At 36.9% G+C, this 11,521-nt stretch overlaps 1 long non-coding RNA gene across 1 annotated transcript; it reads left to right on the top strand.

Annotated features, from left to right (window-relative positions):
- The first annotated feature begins 318 nt into the window (after positions 1 to 318).
- On the top strand, positions 319 to 8,696 carry LOC147484865 (uncharacterized). The gene is made up of 2 exons (XR_015206989.1): positions 319 to 395; positions 8,492 to 8,696. It is a non-coding gene; the product is annotated as an uncharacterized LOC147484865 (long non-coding RNA).
- The last annotated feature ends 2,825 nt before the right edge of the window (positions 8,697 to 11,521 follow it).

Below are 11,521 nucleotides of genomic sequence, written 5' to 3'. Positions count from 1 at the left end.
ACGTGCATTCTTGTATAGGTTCTAAGTTAATAACCAACGTTTTTTGTTAAGTATAGCTTTACTTCCAAATCTCGGGCCGAGATTCTTTTGAAGATGTGTATAGCTTTATGCATTTTATTTTTTTTATACGTATTTTTCTATTTAATTAATTAATTTAATTAATTTTTTATTTTCAAAATTCGTCGGATCGGACTCGGGATACGTGAGCCTGGTTTTGGGCCCGAGTCTGTGTTGGGCTTGGGTTTCGGACCCAAGTATATAAACACTTTTTCTAGAAAATAGGGTTCATAAAAATAATAATATATTAAAAATGGAGGCAGAGAGAAACTGGTTTGCTGGAGCGTTGGAGCACGACGGTTCGGACTCGGAGGAATTCGTAGGAGCTGTGAATACAGGTGAGTAGTTCGTTTCTACTTCACCGTTATCAAATGTATTTTTCTTTATCCCATGTTTTCTTTTTTTAATTAGCTTCATCGTTCATTATCTTTGGTGTCTTGTTGAACTGTTAAAACTAGGTAAGGGTAGTATGCCATTTTTGGCGTAGTTATTAAACCTATCCGAAAACTTCTGAAGGGTCATTGGAGGGCCCCCAAACTAACTTTGTATTGAACTTCGTTTTCTTGTTGTGCGTGGGTGGGTTTGTTTTTTGGGTTGTATGATGTCGGGGAGGAGTAAAGGGATTGTAGGTTTGGCTATGGAGGTTTGCTTTGGGTGGCTGTTGGAGTTCTCGTCGCGGCTTGGACGAAATGTCCGATAAAACTCTGTTAATGGCAGAAGAAAAATCGCCATTAAAATATAGGTGAACTGTGATTGTTGTTTTTGTGTTGATTGAACATTGGGGATGATGTTTGGAGGGATTTGATTGTTGATGTTGACGCAGCTGCTAAAGCTTTGAGGGAAGCTTTAATGGCGGCGACCGCCATTCTTGTGATCTTGCAAGTTCGCGTTTTTTTGTAGTTCCAACGGTTTTGGTTGGGATTTTGAATTGTTGATGTATGGGGGTAGTTGGGTTGATGTTGAGTGGGCTGTTGGAAGCTTGGGGAAGCCATTAATGGCGGCCATAGATTTCTCGAGATCTAGTTTGGAGAAGATGGTGGGTTAGAAGTTGGGGTTTTAGCTTTTAGTAAAGTTGTAGGGGTTTTGCAAGGATTAAAACCGACTAGGTTAATTAGGTGGGCGATTGGAATTGTGGTGGCGGATTTTGGTCTTTGGAGGAGGAAGAAGGTGAAGCTGTTCACCGATTTGGGCTTGGGCTTTGGGCCTAACCCTTTTGGTTTTATGTGGGCGGTTCTATTTAAGTTATTTGGGCGGTTCTAATTTTTGTTGTGGTTGGGCCCGATTTTAGTTTAAGTGTTATGGGGGCGGACCACATCGGTTTTGGTTGGGCCAACTCTTTTTAGTTTTGTGTTGGACCAATTCTTTTTAGCCTTTGTATGTGTGGACCGGTTTATATTAAAGTTTTGATTGGGCCAAATCCAATTATTTTGGACCGAACCACTTAACCGCTTTTGGGCGATTCGATTATAAGTTTTTGGGCCCGTTTCTAATATTGCATGGACCAGTCCATTGAACTTAAAATAGATCTACATGGGCCTTTCACTGTTTAGACTTTCGGGTTCTAAGGTTTGGGCTTGGCGAGTTGGGTCCGAATTATTACCACAGTCGATGCGCGTGAACCATGGCTATGACCATGAACTATGAACCGAACAATTTTGAAACCATTTTGACTTTGACTAGAACCAGTTTGACTTTGACCATCGACCGTTGACTTTGACGGTTGACTTTGACCTTTGACCATGGCATGTTGACTTTGACTTTGACCATGACATGTTGAGTTTGACCTTCACCATGATGTGTTGACCGTTGACTTTTCCAATTTTTCACATATTTGATTATATGGATAAATATAGTAATAAAATATTGTTGAGATTGTATAACTTGGTTTGTCACTATCTAATTTAGATTTGACGTGAGTAGTGTGTAAAGCATATATATATTGGGCTTTGATTGTGGACTTTTTTTTTTATTTGTGCTACGTTTTATGTGTATATTATATGGACACATATAGTAATAAAATGCTGTGGAAGCTTGTATAAATTGGTGGTCATTATCTAAGAAAGATTTGACCTTGATGTTGTGTATTTTTGACACGTGACGATATTGAGATGTTAGGAGACATTATATTCCTAATATGCTATCAAAATGTATGTGATACGTTGAAGCATTGTGACATGATATAATATGTTGGGATATATATATATATATATATTAATGCAATATCTTGGAGAAATGTATATACGCTCCATTATTATATATGTGAGATGCTACTATGATGTAGCATAGTATTGGTGAATGTTTGTCCACGGGAGTGTGGTGTAGTGCAATAATATATTGGCACGTGAAAGAATGAAAGTGACTATGAGATATAATTGAGATGTTTCTAGATATTATGGCTTAGTGCAATAAGGTAATTGACACACTTGCGTGATATAGTAGAAATGTTTATGAGTCATTAACGTATGACACCGAATAAATTACGTAACGAAAAATCCTAGAACCCGACTACCACAACTCATGTGATTGGCCCTCCCGGCGTTTGATTAATTTTGAATGGCCTTGGCCGTATATATTTCGATAAAATTGAATGGCCCTCTGGCCCCGGGCGCCGAATAGTGGCTTGATTATTCCGTTCGCAAAATAGAACGATGATCGCAATATTTTATGCCGAATAGTGGCGGTGCTTACATAGATTTGGCTTCCGTGTGAGGATTTACGGTGTCGCGGCATCCCGCCGGGAGGTGGTTACGCATACGAGTGGCTCATTATGTAAGGGGAGGCATGTGGATGTACATGTTAAGGTTGGGTTCGCGATTGTGGTAGCCGGGAAACTAGGTAAGACATAGATATCTGGCGTGGATTTTAGGGACACACAAAGAAAGCCCCAAATAATCTAATTATGGTAATATGTTTGGTTGGTTATAGTTTAGTTAGAACCTAAAACCTCGATGGAGGAACTACATGCCTTATTTATGATGATTATAGTATGTTGTGTGGTTAGTGGGAAGTTAAAGGCCTCGGTGGAGGAACTACCGCCTTAATTATTGTACTTAAGTATGTTATATTAGTCGTTGAAAGTTAAAGCTACCGGTGGAGGAACTAAGCTGCCGGTATGGTTTTGTGTATATATATGTATAGTATATGTTGTATTTTAGGGCTACTCACACCAAATTTTTATAATCTTGACCCGATTTGCATGTTTGCTTATCGGGTGTGTTCATTCAATGAACATAGTTGATAAGTTTTGACGAGTTTAGTGATGAAGAAGATTGGTTCTTTGCTTGTGGTTTTTCGTTAGCATTGCATCTCGGGGTTGTGTTTTGTTTTCCTTTGAGGTGATATAGATTTTCAGTTGAGATAATATTATTTGCCTTTTCATTTGTAAATTGTTTTATAATGAAGAATGGACTTTGTTTAAGTTAAAAATTTTATTGGTTTAAATTATCCATATTTTTAAAAGTTGTTTATGGGCTTTTGGGAGTGGAGAGTGCGTCACACCTCGGAGATCGAAGAGTCGGGGACAAATAATGTTTTTCCGAATTCTGTCGAAATTCGGGGTGTGACAGTTTGGTATCAGAGCATTTGGTTAGCTTAGACTAGGGTGAGTCTAGGTGATTCTCGGATCGTGGTTTATGGGTAGTGTTTAAGAAGTTTTATTTTCAAAACTATTTCCGCTAGTTGTTTTATTTTTACAAAGAAAATGAAAGAGATATAAAAATAAAGAGAGTCAATATTTTTCTTGATTTGATTGTATGTGTAATGTGTATATTTATATTAGTTACTCTTGTGGAGTGCATATGAAATGCTTTTATTTTTCCTTATCATATGAGGAGTGGTTATATGTGTAATATCTTAATTATTAATGGATTTGATCAAAATGATGTGTGTTTGCTATAATGTGATTTTGTTGTTGGTGATCATTTTCACGTGGAGTATGAATTAAGTATGACAACACAATGCGTGAACTTTGTATTTGAGTGTTATGTTATTATTCAAGAAACTATAAGATATTTTAATAGATATTGAATGAGTTGCATTAAGTCGATGACTTTATGACGTCTTGAGTAAGGAACTAATTGCCTCGGTGTTGGAGGAACTATCTGCGCCTCACTTTCGTACATTGTAATGGATGGATAGTATTTTTAAAGTATAAAGAGATTAATCTGTTAGAGGTGATTAGTTAGAAATAGATTGAATATAATAATAAAATATCGTGTATTCTTTTTGAGATGTATATACTTGCGTATATCGTGTATTCTTTTTTTGAGGTGTGTATACTTGCGTATACGTGTATTCTTTTGAGATATGTATACCTGCGTATACACGCTTTTTTATTGTATATAGATGAACTATTACCGTATGTATGTGATGATTAATATTGTTGTACCAAGAAAACATGCATGTGTAGGTTGTTTTCTTAAGGTCAATGTTACTAATGATTAATTAAAATAATGGTGATAATTGTTATTTTTAATTTATGTAGAGGATGTCTTAATATAATGATGATCTTATTTCCAAACAAACGGATTTTTATTTTTGTCTTATAAGTGTGTCGTACCTATAAATTATGACATGATTGATTAATATCGTTAAATTAGTTTCACATGATTTTGGCATATTCGAGTATTTACTCTTAATTGTTTTGTTTCAGTCTATATGATTTTGATAGAGGAACATGAAAAAAAAAATTTATTTTTTGAATACGTGCTATATTTGATCCAGTTGCAAGCATGAATTAGGATTCAAGGGTTGTTTTAAATTTAATATTTCTGAGAGCATGACTAAAGTAATATAAAGTTTATTGTAGTATCAATGACATGAGTGACTTTTGTTTTAAGTGTGCTAGGACACTAATTTTTCTTTTATGCATGATAATAAAAGACTCCATAATGTTGTATGCATGAATGAACTTACCCCGTATGATTTATTAGTTCAAGTAGAATATTAATTTTTCGTAGAGTTTGCTACGTGTCGAGAAACTGCATGCTAATGAGAAATGATATGTTTATGTTGCGTTTAAGGGACAGTAATAATTTGTTTTAATATAGACAGCTAAACTGGAATAGGTTTTGTAATGGCATGAGGACATATATTCTGGAATTAAGTAAAATAATTAATACCAATGTTATCTTGCTTAAGTTTAATCAACGTGCATTCTTGTATAGGTTCTAAGTTAATAACCAACGTTGTTTGTTCGTATAGCTTTACTTCCAAATCTCGGGACGAGATTCTTTTGAGATGTGTATAGCTGTAACGCCCGTATTTTTAAATACGTATTTTTCTATTTAATTAATTAATTTAATTAATTTTTTATTTTCAAAATTAATTAAATCGGACTTTCGGGATCACGTGAGCCCGGTTTTTGGGCCGAAGTCCGTGTTGGGCTTGGTTTGGGACCCAAGTATATAAACACTTTTCTAGAAAATAGGGTTCATAAAAATAATAATATATTAAAAATGGAAGCGTAGAGAAAACCGGTTTCTTTGGAGCGTTGGAGCACGACGGTTCGGACTCGGAGGAATTCGTAGGAGCTGTGAATACGGTGAGTAGTTCGTTTCTACTTCACCGTATACGACAAATGATTTATCATTCCCATGTTTTCTTTCAATTAAGCATCTTTTCATTATCTTTGGTGTCTGTTGAACTGTTAAAACTAGGTAAGGGTAGTATGCCATTTTGGCGTAGTTATTAAACCTGTCGAAACTCTGAAGGGGTCATTGAGGGGCGCGCCCCCAAACTAACTTTGTATTGAACTTCGTTTTCTTGTTGTCGTGGGTGGGTTTGTTTTGGGTTGTATGATGTCGGGGGGAGGGGAGTAAAGGGATTGTAGGTTTGGCTATGGAGGTTTGCTTGGGTGGCCTTGTTGGAGTTACATCAGCGGCTTGGACGAAGTGTCGAAGCCTCGTTAATGGCGGCGATGAAAAAAATCGCCATTAAAAATATAGGTGAACTGTGATTGTTGTTTTTTTGTGTTGATTGAACATTGGGGATGATGTTTGGAGGGATTTCGATTGTTGATGTTGAGCGAGTGCTAAAGCTTTGAGGAAGCTTTAATGGCGTAAACCGCTTTATTGTGATAATCGCAAGTTGCGTTTTTTTGTAGTTCCAACGGTTTTGGTTGGGATTTTGAATTGTTGATGTATGGGGTAGTTGGGTTGATGTTGAGTGGGCATTTGGAAGCTTGGGGAAGCCATTAATGGCGGCCATAGATTTCTCGAGATCTAGTTTGGAGAAGATGGTGGGTTAGAAGTTGGGGTTTTAGCTTTTAGTAAAGTTGTAGGGGTTTTGCAAGGATTAAAACCGACTAGGTTAATTAGGTGGGCGATTGGAATTGTGGTGGCGGATTTTGGTCTTTGGAGGAGGAAGAAGAAGATGAACTGTTCACCGATTTGGGCTTGGGCTTTGGGCCTAACCCTTTTGGTTTTATGTGGGCGGTTCTATTTAAGTTATTTGGGCGAGTTCTAATTTTTGTTGTGGTTGGGCCCGATTTTAGTTTAAGTGTTATGGGCCGGACCACATCAGTTTTGGTTGGGCCAACTCTTTTTAGTTTTGTGTTGGACCAATTCTTTTTAGCCTTTGTATGTGTGGACCAGTTTATATTAAAGTTTTGATTGGGCCAAATCCAATTATTTTTGGACCGAACCACTTAACTGTTTGGGCCAGTTCAGTATAAGTTTTTGGGCCCGTTTCTAATATTGCATGGACCAGTCCATTGAACTTAAAATAGATCTACATGGGCCTTTCACTGTTTAGACTTTCGGGTTCTAAGGTTTGGGCTTGGCCAGTTGGGTCCGAATTATTACCCTGGTCACGAGCCCGTGAACCATGGCTATGACCATGAACCTGTCGAACACGAAAACGACAGTTTGACTTTGACTAGGACAGTTTGACTTTGACCATCGACCGTTGACTTTGACGGTTGACTTTGACCTTTGACCATGGCATGTTGACTTTGACTTTGACCATGACATGTTGAGTTTGACCTTCACCATGATGTGTTGACCGTTGACTTTTCCAATTTTTCACATATTTGATTATATGGATAAATATAGTAATAAAATATTGTTGAGATTGTATAACTTGGTTTGTCACTATCTAATTTAGATTTGACGTGAGTAGTGTGTAAAGCATATATATATTGGGCTTTGATTGTGGACTGTGGACTGTTTATTTGTGCTACGTTTTATGTGTATATTATATGGACACATATAGTAATAAAATGCTGTGGAAGCTTGTATAAATTGGTGGTCATTATCTAAGAAAGATTTGACCTTGATGTTGTGTATTTTTGACACGTGACGATATTGAGATGTTAGGAGACATTATATTCCTAATATGCTATCAAAATGTATGTGATACGTTGAAGCATTGTGACATGATATAATATGTTGGGATATATATATATATATATATATTAATGCAATATCTTGGAGAAATGTATATACGCTCCATTATTATATATGTGAGATGCTACTATGATGTAGCATAGTATTGGTGAATGTTTGTCCACGGGAGTGTGGTGTAGTGCAATAATATATTGGCACGTGAAAGAATGAAAGTGACTATGAGATATAATTGAGATGTTTCTAGATATTATGGCTTAGTGCAATAAGGTAATTGACACATTGCGATATAGTAGAAATGTTTATGAGTCATTAATGATGACACCGAATAAATTACGTAAACGAAAATCCTAACCCCACTACTACCACAACTCATGTGATTGGCCCTCCCGGCGTTCAGTTTAATTTGAATGGCCTTCGCGCCCTTCGGCATTTCAAGAAAGCTGAATGGCCCTCTGGCGTAGCCGAATAGTGGCTTGATTATTCCGTTCGCAAAATAGAGCGATGATCGCAATATTTTATGCCGAATAGTGGCGATTACTTACATAGATTTGGCTTCCGTGTGAGAGGATTTACGGTGTCGCGGCATCCCGGGCCAGGGTGGTTACGCACGGAGTGGCTCATTATGTAAGGGAGGCATGTGGATGTACATGTTCGGGTTGGGTTCGCGATTGTGGTAGCCGGGAAACTAGGTAAGACATAGATCTGACGTGATTTTAGGGACACACAGAAAGCCCGAAATAATCTAATTATGGTAATATGTTTGGTTGGTTATAGTTTAGTTTAGTTGAACCTAAAACCTCGATGGAGGAACTACATGCCTTATTTATGATCGCATATAGTATGTTGTGTGGTTAGTGGGAAGTTAAAAGCCTCGATGGAGGAACTACCTGCCTTAATTATTGTACTTGAGTATGTTATATTAGTCGTTGAAAGTTAAGGCGCCTCGGTGGAGGAACTAACTGCCGTATGGTTTGTGTATATATATGTATAGTATATGTTGTATTTTAGGGCTACTCACACCAGCATTTTTATAATGCTGACCCGATTTGCATGTTTGCTTATCGGGTGTGTTCATTCAATGAACATAGTTGATAAGTTTTGACAGGTTTAGTGATGAAGAAGATTGGTTGCTGCTTGTGGTTTGCGTTAGCATTGCATCTCAGGTTGCGTTTTGTTTTCCCTTTGAGGTGATATAGATTTTCAGTTGAGATAATATTATTTGCCTTTTCATTTGTAAATTGTTTTATAATGAAGATGACTGTTGTTTAAGTTAAAAATTTTATTGGCTTTAAATTATCCGCATATTTTAAAACTGTTTATGGGCTTTTGGGAGTGGAGAGTGCGTCACACCTCGGAGATCGAAGGGTCGGGGACAAATAATGTTTTTCCGAATTCTGTCGAAATTCGGGGTGTGACAAGAACCATCTGATTTTGAGTATGCACAGATGCAAGAGGAGAAAAAAGCAAGTGAACAAGTTCCGAAGAAGAGAAGCAGACCACGTAAGAACCAAGGAGAAACGCAAGCAATTGAAAAAGTACCTAAAAAAAGAGGCAGACCACCTAAGAAGCCAGCTCAAACATCTTTCTTAGAAGATTTGAATCCATTGCTTAACAACTTTATTGTTTCATGTGAGGATGTCCTTGGGGATGGACACTGTGGATACAAGTCCATAGCAAGATTATTGAACTATGGTGACGAGACTGGATGGTTTACCGTGAGGAAGAGGTTATTGGTCGAGTTGATGGAATATGCAGAAGAGTACATTGAATGGTATGGATTCACCATTTTCGAACACTTAATTCGAAATTTACAATGTACAAAGTCGATGATGATGAACCCGACTAAGTGGTTTTAACTTCCTAACATGGGTTGGTTAACTGCTTGTGCTTATAATTGTGTGTTTGTCACCCTAGCACCAAAGCAATCGTTAACTTACCTTCCTTTGAGAACTCCACCAGACTTGGAGCATACTCTCATTATCTCAGTTGCTCATATAAATAATGACATACATTATGTGCCGCGTAGACTTAGTGATGATGCTCCCTTGCCACCAGTTATACCAGGTTACCACAATCTAGCCTACTCGGGCATCGCTGACTTGTGGATAGCAAAGGTTCAAGAAAAACTTGCCGACTGGGAAAAAAAAATAATAAAAATAAATAGGACAGTAATGTTATGACAGCTGGTTCTAACGAGTTTGTTTTTAGAAGAATATGATTTGCTATTCAGAAAGGACTTGCGGCGCAGCTTGTTGTACGTTTGTCCTAATTATTTGTAAAATTCTTTATCAGTATCAATAAAATTTCCACTTGAAAAAAAAATAAAAAAAATAAAATTATAGGCTGGACTTGGGTAGAAGCATTTTTGGTTCTTGATTTGAATTTGTTAAATTATGTTGAGCTTGTTAAATTAATTTTAGTAAGATGTTGAGCAGGTTGTACAGGGGCAAACTAAAAAGAAGCGCACAAGCACAACACAGGGGACTTCAAAAAGGAGAAACATAAACAAGAAAGGTTTGTCATATATGTATATATACTTGTGTACGATTGCATATTAAACTGTTTTTAGGTAAGTAGATTATTTGTTGGTAATGGGCATCGATTATTTGTTATTTTTGAGTATGTAGTTTAGTTTAAGAGTTCTGTAGTAATATTGTATATCTCGGTTTGTTTGTTTTTTCTGTTGGCTTGGTCTTATTTCACTTTTGCGTAATATTTTAACTTGTCTCATACTCATTTCTTTTTTGAAGAACAAGGTGATACAAATATTGCTCAAGGCACAAGCAACAACCAAAATGTTCATTTTAACATTAGTGAAGCAGCTGCATGTCCCAATTCTTTAACCAACATGTGCGGACTACCTGATTTAAATGAAGATGTTCATCCTGAAGTGAGTGGATCGTCTGACCTTGACTCGTTTAGCTTTCAAGAACTCATTAATAAGGCCAAAGAGAACATGAAAAGAAGCAGAAAAAAAAAATACTAGGTCAGAGATAATTCTAAAAGATGAGAAATCGAGTATAAGTGGGAAAATATTTTACGTGACTTTAATCCTTTGATCTGCGATATGATTAAAGATTTGGTTGAGATAACCCCGGATGGACATTGTGGTTATAGATCCATAGCTACACTACTAGGATATACAGATGATTTAGCATAGCGAACAATAAGGGGTCTTATGCTGGAAGAGTTGATGCAGTATGCAGATTACTATACAGAGTTGTATGGTAATAACGGGTTTGAAAACCACAAAAGAAACTTAGAGTGTACCAAGTCTTCCACAATGAATGAGAAAGAATGGTTTGATCTCCCAGACATGGGTTCCTTAGTTGCAAGTGATTTTAATTCTGTTTTTGTCACCATAACGCCGCGACAATTAGGTATCACGTACTTTCTGTTGATGACAGGTCTAGAAGAAATGTTCTAGATAATCGCCATTTTCCACATAAACAAAGGACATTTTGTGCCAGTTGTGCTAAAGGATATTGCTCCTCTACCTCCGGTTTGGCGAGATTGGCGATCGTTAGATAGCCGAAGCGGCGGTGTAGGGAAACTATTCGAAAGGAAAATTGGACCAGTGGGCGGATCGGTTTTCGACCAATATCACGAGAACCTACAATATGTTTATCCAGATTAGTTTTAGTTGTTGGATAGAAAAATAAAATAGTTAGTTGTAATTTCTCAAGAATTACTATGTACTTATTTCATTATAGAACATGGCTTATGGCAATATTGAAGTTTAGTTGTTCGCAATATGTATGGCTTATGACAATATTTCATTTAGTTGTTGGCAATATGAGGTTTTGCTGTTTCACCAATTGTTGTTTCTATTGATGCCACTTTAATTTTTTTCCGTCGTCTATGATGGGAAGTGAAGTGAAGTGTTGACTCTTTGAAATATAAGGAAGACTGGAGGGTGATTCTGAAGTGAAGGCAATCGCTTATGAGAGAACAAATAGTCGACAAAAAGAGAAGTGGAAGTGGGAGATCATTTGCCACTGACATAACTTGGGTTTCATAATTGAGCTAATTTAGTGGCAGCATAGATTTCTTTTTATGTTGTCCTCTTTTCTCGATTCTGTAACAGTCTACTGATACCTGAAAATACAAGGAAAAAC

Source organism: Coptis chinensis, chromosome 8 (genome assembly GCF_015680905.1).
Source record: "Coptis chinensis isolate HL-2020 chromosome 8, ASM1568090v1, whole genome shotgun sequence".
Lineage (NCBI taxonomy): Eukaryota > Viridiplantae > Streptophyta > Magnoliopsida > Ranunculales > Ranunculaceae > Coptis > Coptis chinensis.
The sequence above is the reverse complement of the archived record's forward strand: the minus strand, read 5'-3'. Positions and strand labels throughout refer to the sequence as shown.